Source organism: Grammomys surdaster, unplaced genomic scaffold (assembly GCF_004785775.1).
Source record: "Grammomys surdaster isolate TR1022 unplaced genomic scaffold, NIH_TR_1.0 1129, whole genome shotgun sequence".
In the NCBI taxonomy this organism is placed as follows: domain Eukaryota; kingdom Metazoa; phylum Chordata; class Mammalia; order Rodentia; family Muridae; genus Grammomys; species Grammomys surdaster.
In genome coordinates, this window is record NW_021605548.1 from 745,622 (window position 1) to 755,484 (window position 9,863).

The following is a 9,863-nucleotide window of genomic DNA, read 5'->3' on the forward strand; positions in this document are numbered from 1 at the left end:
CGCGCCTAAAGGCGCCCGCCCCTCTGGTGCCGCTCTACCTTCCCCAGCCTCTCGGTGGTGCTGCCGAGCGCTCCAAGCCCCGCCCTCCGCGCTAAACCGTCTCCACTGCCTCTCTAGGACCCTCGCGCGACTCTCGGTGGTATCACCGCATGTTGCGTAGCCCCGCCCGCTTGTTCACGCCCTTCTGGCGCCGCTCTAGGAGCGGTCACCAGACCTCTCTGTGGTCGTGTACTGCGGCCGTAGGCCCGCCTACCTCTCCCCGCCCCTTGGGGTCGGCTCTAGGAGACACTGTCCTAGCTCTCGGTAATGCTGCGGCTGCAGCCTTGAGCTTAGCTTGCGAGGATGCTTTGGAGGAGTCTCTTCCTGTACAAGCTTCTGGGCTGCGGGTGGCGCCTTTCTCCCAGCGTGCGCCTCTGCTTCTCAGGACTCCAAGCCTTCTGCAGGCTTGGTGTCATTTCTTAGTCGTCGGGCTTGTCATCGGTGGTGCGCCGGGATGGCGGACTCAGTAGTGCATGGCCTGTGGCCCCCTGGAATCATCTGACCCCGCCCCCCTCCCTGGCAAAGCCAGGCGCAGACCTCCTCTGCTCTGTCCCCTAACACGGGTCTTTACAGATATTTAAATCTAGTCACTTCTTGTGCTGTTTCGACTTTCTGGATATATTCGCCACTATTATATTTTGTCAGGCTGGCTTAGAACTAGCAATCTCCCTCCTGGGACGAGTCCTGATTATAGGTGTGGCCCACGGAGCTTGGAGAATGCAGTTAGGAGAAACTGATCGAGAGCTGTGGTGTGCTTGGTTAAGTCTCCCTGGGGCGCCATTTTGCATGACAAGCACACAATGTTAGTGCCTCTTGTGCTGCAGAAGCCGGTATCAAACCTCTAGCAAACCACTGAGCTGACGTCTCCACCTCATCCTTTTAGACTCAATGCCAACATGCTAGATAAATGTAATTGTCCAATGTGCGACTTGGCGGAGCTCACCGCTTATCATTCGGGCATCGATGGCTAGAGTCACAAGAGTGGCTGTGTATTGAATGGTGGTTCATTCAGCCTCCTGAACAGCTGCCTCTGCGCTGTGTGCATCACAGCTTTGGGATCCTTTGTCCACTGAAGGACGTGTTTACAAGGTTGTTGTGAAGCACTCCCTTCCCTCCCTCGTGCTGTTTCATTTCCCTGGGACCATGCCCAGGAATGCAGTTGCTAGGTCCCAAACTGCATGTTGCCTTTTTCGAGAATCAGACAAGCTGCTTCCCAGAGAGCTTGTGCCGTTTCTCACTCATTCCTATCAGCGGCATGGGCTTTCTGCCTTACCAGCATTTGGTAAAGGGAGGTAGGCATCTCCTTGCTTGCTTTTCCCAGAAGGCTAGTGGTCTGTGTGCTTCCTGCCATCTTTCACACAGTCCCCAGTGACAAGCCTCTTTCCTATCCTTTGATGAGGTGGGTTGAGCTGGATGTGGGTAGACTGTTGGCACCATTCTTGCTCTTTCAGCTCTCAGGCACACTCGGGCTTGTCCTTACCCCCATCATCCTTCATTTGTGGAAGAGATTCTGTTTTGGAGTGGCTCCCCTTTGGAGAATTATATACTTCTCTTGTCAGTGGGACTCAACTGCTAAGACCACGGCCTGGGCTTGCTCACATGGTCCAAATTTTTCTCTAAGAAGACAATGAAGTGTCTTTTGCTAAGGAGCTCCAGTGTCTGGACACAGGTTCTAAGCCATCTGGACACATGCCCCCTTTGTCTGATGGGCATGAGAATTTGGATTGCACAGTCTAGGGTCAGCCTGAGGAGGCGCTGTCTTCAGTGATATAAAACTGAGATGTGTCTGTGTTCAAGAGAATTCCTGACAGTGGCCGTTCACATGGGAACCTGGATACAGAGAACTGGGTAGTGTAAGATCTCCCCAGTTGCAATGGATTGTGCTTGGCTAGTGTTACTGGCTTGTCCCTGCATCACTGGCCTCTACAAACAACCTTCCACAAGGTCCTTGGAAGGGCAGTGGTAATGAGTCTCCTTCCTCAGGATTTCCTGCCTTGGAGATAGCACCTGCTCCCCTCCCCCCTCCCCCCACCAACCACTACCACCAGGGTTTTTACAACCCAGCAAGGAACAGTAAAACCACTATAAATGGCTGCTTTCTGTCCTGGGAGGCAGGAAGGCTCTGGAGAGCACAGAGAAATCAAGATCCTGTCAGGGAAACTGGAACTCTGTCCAGCACTAGCCAAGAACAGGAGCAAGTGACCCTACAAGTGGGTATCTGTTGTAATTACACAATGTCAGAAATAGATATACACATTTGTGTCTTTTTACAATACCAGAATTTACTGAATAACAAATTCAGAAGCTACATTGACTTCTTTGACTGGTATTTGTCAAGTGGTCCTGATTGGCTCGGCTAGTGACTGAGGCAAGCACAGCTTCTTTTATTCCTATTGCGACCACTAATGTTAATGCTCCAATTATACCTCAAACGGCACACAGTAGGTATATCTGGAACTGTAGCCATCTCCCTGTCAACTATCATCTCTCAGTCATCTATTGTCTAGCCATAGGTAGGTTACAGAATCGCTGCAACAAGGCTAAGAAGATTGCTGCAGAATCCAGGGAGGCCATAGTGGAGGTAGAGGCAGGAAGCTGACAGAGCATCAGAATCCCTGGTGGGGTGAGGTAACAAGTCCTGTTGGGGAGCTGCTGCTAGGGACACTGGCAGAGCCAGGTCCCGAAGTTAGAGTTCAGCTGAGCTGCAGTGTGGAATGAAGCCAAGGAAGTGAGGTGAGACCCACAACTGTCGAGGCACCAGAGGCAACGGGCAGACCTGTGTCTAGATAGGCAAATAGAGAAACGAATGGAGTTGACTAACTCAGCGGTGAAGACAAGCTAAGCTGAAGCCCCCCTGGCAGCTGGGTTTTCTTTGCTTGCTGATTCCTCAACTTGAGTTTATATACAGGGTGGTCACAGGATAGGTTTGCAGGAGCTGTTCCCATTGTATTGTTGGGATCCCCTTAAAATTTTTTTCCCTTATCTTTATGTTTGTATGAACACATGCATTCTTGTACCATGGCATACATGTGGAGGTCAAAGGACCACTTTGTCAGTCTTGTTTGAGGCAGGCTTTCTTTGCTGTTTGTTGCTACATATGTGATGCTAGCTAGCCCGTGAGCTTTTGGGGATTCTCCTGTCTCCTCCTTCCATCTTGCCGTAGGAAGAAGACTGGGATTACAGGCATGTGCTGCCACACTGAGTTCTTCCACGTATTGAGGGTCACAGCTCAGGTCCTCATGCCTGTGCAATAAAAGCATTATCCACTAAACTATCTTCTCAGCTCTATCTTTATTTTTTTAACTTAAAAAAAGCTGTGTGTGTGGTGGGGGAGGGGTTGGAGAGAGGGCTCAGTGGTCAAGAGCACTGACTGCTTTTCCAGAGGTCCCGAGTTCAATTCCCAACAACCACATGGTGGCTCACAACCATCTGTAAAGGGATCTGATACCCTCTTCTGGTGTGCCTGAAGACAACAACAGTGTACTCATATACATAAAATAAATAACTAATTAAAATAAAAAGGTGTGTGTGTGTGTGTGTGTGTGTGTGTTATCTGAGCATCTTTGTGTGCAGGTGTGTATGCCCTGTGCACATGTACAGGCCAGAGGAAGACAACATTGGACATCCTGTTCTGTGCTGCACTACCTTATTCCTGTGAGACAGGGTCTCTCACTGAACCTAGAGCTAGGCTGGCAGGAAGCCCTAACGATCCTCCTGTCTTCATTCCCACCCCACCCCCCAACTCTGGGTTTATGTTCAACCATGCTCAGCCTTTTGTGTTCTGGGAATTTGAGCTCAGAACCTCATGTTTGCATAACAAGAACTTTAACCCCTAGACTATCTCCCCAGTCCCAAGAGTGGCTATTTTTATAGACTTATTTACCTATTTTTATTTAATTCTTTTATACCTTACCTGTGTTGTTTTGGTCAAAAGAATAGAGGATTTGAATATCTTCTTCTGCCTTGGGCGGAGATGTGTCACTCTGTACTGCTTCAAAGAGCATAACATTACTATCTAGCAGGGGCCTTGTTGTAAAAGCCATTGTCACCTCTCTTCAGAGTTAATCTAAATGGCTCTGTCACTCACCTGGGCATGAAAGCCAACTGTTCCAGAAATGTTAAGAAAATCATCTATTCCCAGGAGGATGTAAAGCAAGCAAAGGTGCTTGCCATGAAGACTGGTGATCTGAGTCTGGCCCCCAGGAGCCACATGGTGATGGCTGATTCTACAATAGCACAGGCTTTGTTGGAAACAGACCTGTGGAGGGTAGATCTCTAACTCCAGAAAGCCGACATCTGCTTCCAGGCTGGGATAACTATAGTGCAGAAAAGGGAGAAGAGAATTGAAAATGTTCCTTTTAGGCCCACTGTTGTCTGTTGCTAGGGGTAACGAAAGAAATAAGGCACATGGTGGGTAAAAGAACATCAGGTGATTAATAAGCATCTCTCAGATGCTTATTACCGAGAGACTGGGGAGTGCCAAAAATCAAGAGAACAAGTCACTGGGAACCAAAACCTTTATGTTTCAGGAATTGTTGTTGTTTAACCAAAATGAAGGACCTTTAGAAAGTGACATGGTCATGGCTGACAGGTCCCACCAGACTCTCTGTTGTGGAAAGAGATCTCTGGAGTGAAAGCCACCCTAGGGCTCTGAGGGGGTGACTAAGAATTTTTACAAGTGAGGCCATTCAGGGTGACTGGAGGCTGTATGCTGAATCCTGGGTTTATTGGTCCCCTAATACGTAAAACATTTGAGCTTTGATGGATGTTAGACCTGAGTGTGCTCTGACTCACAGGAGCCTTTGCAAACACTGAGAGTCAGTGGTTAGACATGGAGGAAGGACAGTACACATGAAAAACACCAAGCTTATCCCAAGCTTAGGCAATTAACCCTCTGAGTATACCTTTAGATTTCTCCTTGGCAAGAAAATATACTAGGAGTTGGCATGTTGCTGGCGTACGCCTTGCATGCCCCCATTTGCTGTGTGTAGCTACTTTGTCTGAACTGGAACATTTCCTCCACTCCCACCCCCAAAAGAGATGGCTCTTAAAACTCAGGCAGTAAGCAAAATGTGTAAGATTTACAAAGCTTGTTTTCAAGGTTACAAAAGAAGGAAACAATCGCCTGTGACAGAAGACTTCCCACAAGGCCGCACCACCTGCAAGTTATGCAGAGAACACTAAGGATGTAGTATTTGTGAGTTGTCTCCTGTGGGAATTTTACCTTTGAGTTACCCATGCTTCTATAGATAACTTAAAACAACTCCTGGTTCACTACATTAGATGAGGAGGGCTTTTCTCTTTGGTCCATATCGAGTCTGGAGCGAATAGATGTGCATTCACACTTTACCAGGAAGAATCACATAACACTATGGGAGAGTTTCTCCTGATAGTGTGAACTGTGAAGGCAAAGAAGGGTGGTGGGCTGAGTCACAGCTACCGTTAAGGAATTAGAAACGGTTATTATTTGCTCAGTCCAAAGTCCTTTCAACAGCGACAAAGCCAGACAGGGCCCTGTAGAGATGCCTCAATGGTTAAGAGCCTTGGTTGCTCTCTCAGAGGATTTAGGTTCAATTTTCAGTACCCACCTAACAGCTCACAATTGGCTGTAACTCCAAATTCAGGGGATCTGACATCCTCTTCTGGCCTCTGCAGGTAGCAAGCGTATATGTGGTGCACATACAGGCAAATAATTCATACATGTGAACTAAAACTAAGTAAGTATGTTAAAAGAAGCCAGGGAGTTGATGGAGAAGAGTCTGGGTTATAGTGATCCAGATAAGACAATGACCCCCACATCCGTACTATGGTACACAACATTGCTCTTTGGCAGAATAACTGGTACAAATGACAAGATCTTTGTTGTACAGAATTTTGCTAACACTTCTTAAAGCACCCTTATAGGGTCAAGAGATGGCTCAAAAAGGTGGTGGTGCCCTTGTAGAGGACCTCAGTTTGGTTCCCAGCACCCATGTTGGGTGGCTCACAACATCCTGTAACTCCAGATCTAGAGAACTGACATCCTCTTCTGGCATCTGTGGGCACCAGCAGTGCCCAGGCATACATAGAGACAAAACATCCATGCATACAAAATTAAGAATAGGCATTTTTAAAAAGAAATTATTTTTTTTTAATTTTATGTATTTGAGTACACTGTAGCTGTCTTCAGACACACCAGAAGAGGGCATCAGATCCCATTACAGATGGTTGTGAGCCACCATGTGGTTGTTGGGAATTGAACTAAGGACCTCTGAAAGAACAGCCAGTGCTCTTAACTGCTGACCCATCTCTCCAGCCCAAGAATGGATATTTTAAAAATCTTTAAAAGAAGATTTTACTGCACAGATGATAGGATGCAGATCTGAGTGTCTTCTAGATTTAGAAAAAGCACCTGGAAGTCATAACTACATTCAAATTTAGGACCATGGATGGGAAACCAATCCACTCTAGGTGCAAGGACCAGGCACAGCTGTGAGATTTAGGGATGCCTTATGGTAGAATAAGATATGGATGATACTTGACATAGTTATTCAGAACGTCCTAGAACAGCCTGTACTTGCACATATAGAACAGCTGCAGGTGTTCCTGGGGCTTCTGGAACATTGGAACACTTTCATGATCCACCTTGCCTGAATTGCTTATACTTTCTCTAACTTGACAGAAGGGTGCCATGTGGGATTGGGACAGAAAGGCTCTGTAGGGCTTGAAGATGTTTTGGTAGGACAAACTAAACAGTTGTATGCTTCGTCCTCCAGTGTTCCCTCATGTTAGAAGTCACCAGAAGCTCAGAGGGCTATGACCAGAGGTATGTAAGAAATGGCTTAAGAAATATAGTCCTGATGGAGTTTTGGTCTCAGTCATGGAAAAAAGTAGGATCTTGGTATACAGTGCTAGAACAGCGATTTGCTATTGTGTATAAAGCATTGTGACAGATGGAATCCATCGCTGGTTCCATCTCAGTGACAGTGAAAGCAGCTTGTCTGATAAAAGGCCGGGATGCAGGAAGCCTTCCGAAGGGTCAAACCTCTTTCTGGGGTGGCACAGACTGTAACTCTTCAAGGGTGGCACACATTTACAGTAATATGATGTGGTGCTTGCAAACGCTCTCATCGATGCCCTCCAGGTTGCACTGGGTTCAGTTTCTTTCCAAGCCTCTGAGTCCTGCCCAGTATTTGAACCAACATCCCTGCCAGGCAAGGTGCTGACAACGGTTCTTCTCATTTCTGCAGATGCTTCTCACATTGATAGTAGAGACAAGGTCACTAGACAGGAGTGGGTGTTTGCAGCCATTTGAAGAAATGTTTCCACCATGCAGCTGGACAGAAGAAAGGGGAGGAGTGGCCCACAGCTGACTTAAGAGTAATGGGAATGGTGCCAGCTCTGAGGCTTGACCTGTGGCATCATCTGCTGACAGCTGGCTGAATTTGATGGTCATCGGGGAAGAGAGAAGTGGCGGGCTCCAGATTGGCCGCAGTGAGGACAACAGACGTGCAAGAGATGTATAACAGAGCTCAGCAGAAACCAGAGTCCCCAGTGGTTCCTCACATGGCAGCACACAGCCTGATGAGCCTTCCTGGAAACTAGGGATCAGATAGCTTTACCAACATACAAAATGCAGGCCATCTGCTTCGAGTGTCACAAGAAGCTATTTGCTGGGTTCATGTAAAGTCTGATCACCAGAGAGCCAACATAGGCTAAAGAAGAGCCAGCATATTCAAGAAACATTTGTATATTCTGCAAGCTGTTTTGACACCTGGGGTCAGCTTCTAAGTAGAACCTTGGCAAATATATGCCATGATGAGAAAAATACACAATCTACCTGTCCACTGTGGGACTGGTAAGTAGACTTCACAGGGTTTATGCCTGTTGGTGGAGCAAGCAAATATCTTCTCATCTGCATACTGCCATAGGCTTCTTATAAGTATCACTGTGTAAACAGGCTGGTGATGTCACCAAGAGTCTTACCCAACTCAATGTTATATATGGACACTCTGGAAAACCAGCAGTCATGGATGCTGAGAAAGTCCAGTGGTACATCTACCTGTCCTATAACACTGCAAGGCTGGGTGTTTGAAATCACAGATTTTGATAACTGCAGTTAAAGACTTAAATGTAGCGTGTACCCTAGAGGTCTGGGGAGAAGTATTCCCATAATCAAGAAAGTTATCTAATACAGATCCCAGTGGAAGGGTTGATTACTTCACTGTGAGTTATTGACCTGGGGGGTTTGTCTTAGGTTTTCATTGCTGTGGACAGACACCATGACCAAGGCAAGTCTTATAAGGACAACATTTAATTGGGGCTGGCTTATAGATTCAGAGGTTCAGTCCATTATCATCCAGGCTGGAACATGGCATCATTCAGGCAGGCATGGTACAGGAGAAGCTGAGATTTCTACATCTTCATCTGAAGGCTGCTAGTGGAAGACTGGCTTCCAGGCAACTAGGATGAGGGTCTTAAAGTCCACACCCACAGTGACACACCTATTCCAACAAGACTACACCTACTCCAACAGGGCCACATCTTCTAATAATGTCACTCCCTGTGCCAAGCATATAGAAACCATTACAAGGCTCTTGGGGTTTCCTATACCATATGGGACATTGTCTACTATGTCTGGCTGTATACTAGAACTAGATGGTAAATTACTGTCGCTGGAGATGCCACTTGCTCTTGTTGCAGGACCTAGGGAAATTAGCCTATGATCGAGCTAGAAGCTTCCTCCCTATTGGCTTGCTTTCTTAGTGTCAGACAGTGCTATTCGGGCTGCTAGGAGAAATGTCCCCAATGGTCCAGCATGGTTGTGAACCCAACCTGCTTACAATAGTGGCGTTCCAGGAAAATGTGTTCACTGGTATGAAGTGGCAGGACTGTAAGAGGAGCAAACAACCAATATCAGATTGAATTTAAGGCCCACTCTACAGTATGTTTGATGGTGTGAGCCAGGACAAAAACCTGTGCCTGGAGAAGCCGGAGACCCCAGCATGAAGGCTCTTGCTACTGTTGGTTAGAAAATGTGATGCACCTGTCAGATTACCTTCTAAACATTTGTGCTAACACTCATAGATTATTGCAATGATCAGACCATCCAGTAGAAATTCTCCTTATGGTTGTGGAAGTTACTGCAGAGATTCCTAAATGGTCAAACTGCTGGATTTGTGGACAACTCACCCTCTCAAGTTAAGCATGCATACCCTGGACTGACGGCCTTTCCTCTGTCCCCACAAACTGGGCTGATTTCTTAGAATCCCTTGAAAAGCAGTGGTTTCTTCCAGTAAGTAACATGGGCACTGAAAAAAGTATTCACTGGTGGGCTCAGGTCAGAGGAGTCTTTGGCTATTGTCCACTGAAACAAGATAAAAAAAGGATACAGGCCATTTGGATATCCATGACTTAAAAAACAACAACCAGGGATTAAACCTAGGACCTTATACATGCTAGGTAAGTGCTCTGCTATTGAGCTGTATCCCCAGCTCTTTGTGTGTGTGTGTGTGTGTGTGTGTGTGTTCACGAGTGTTAAGTCCAAAAGTTAATGTAGGTGCTATCCTTGACCGCTTGCCATCTTATTTATTTTTAGAAACATTAATTTATTCTTATTTTATGTGTTTGGGCATTTGTTTTTCCTACACATATAGTGTGGACCACATGCACACGTGATGCCCTTAGTGGTAAGAAGAGAATGTTGGATCCCCTGGACCTGGAGCTATAGAGGGCTGTGAGCTACTATGTGGGTCCTGGGAACCAAACATGACTCTTCTGTAAGAGTAGCAAGTGTCTTAACTGTTGAACCATCTCATAAGCCCCTCCACCTTACATTTTATTTT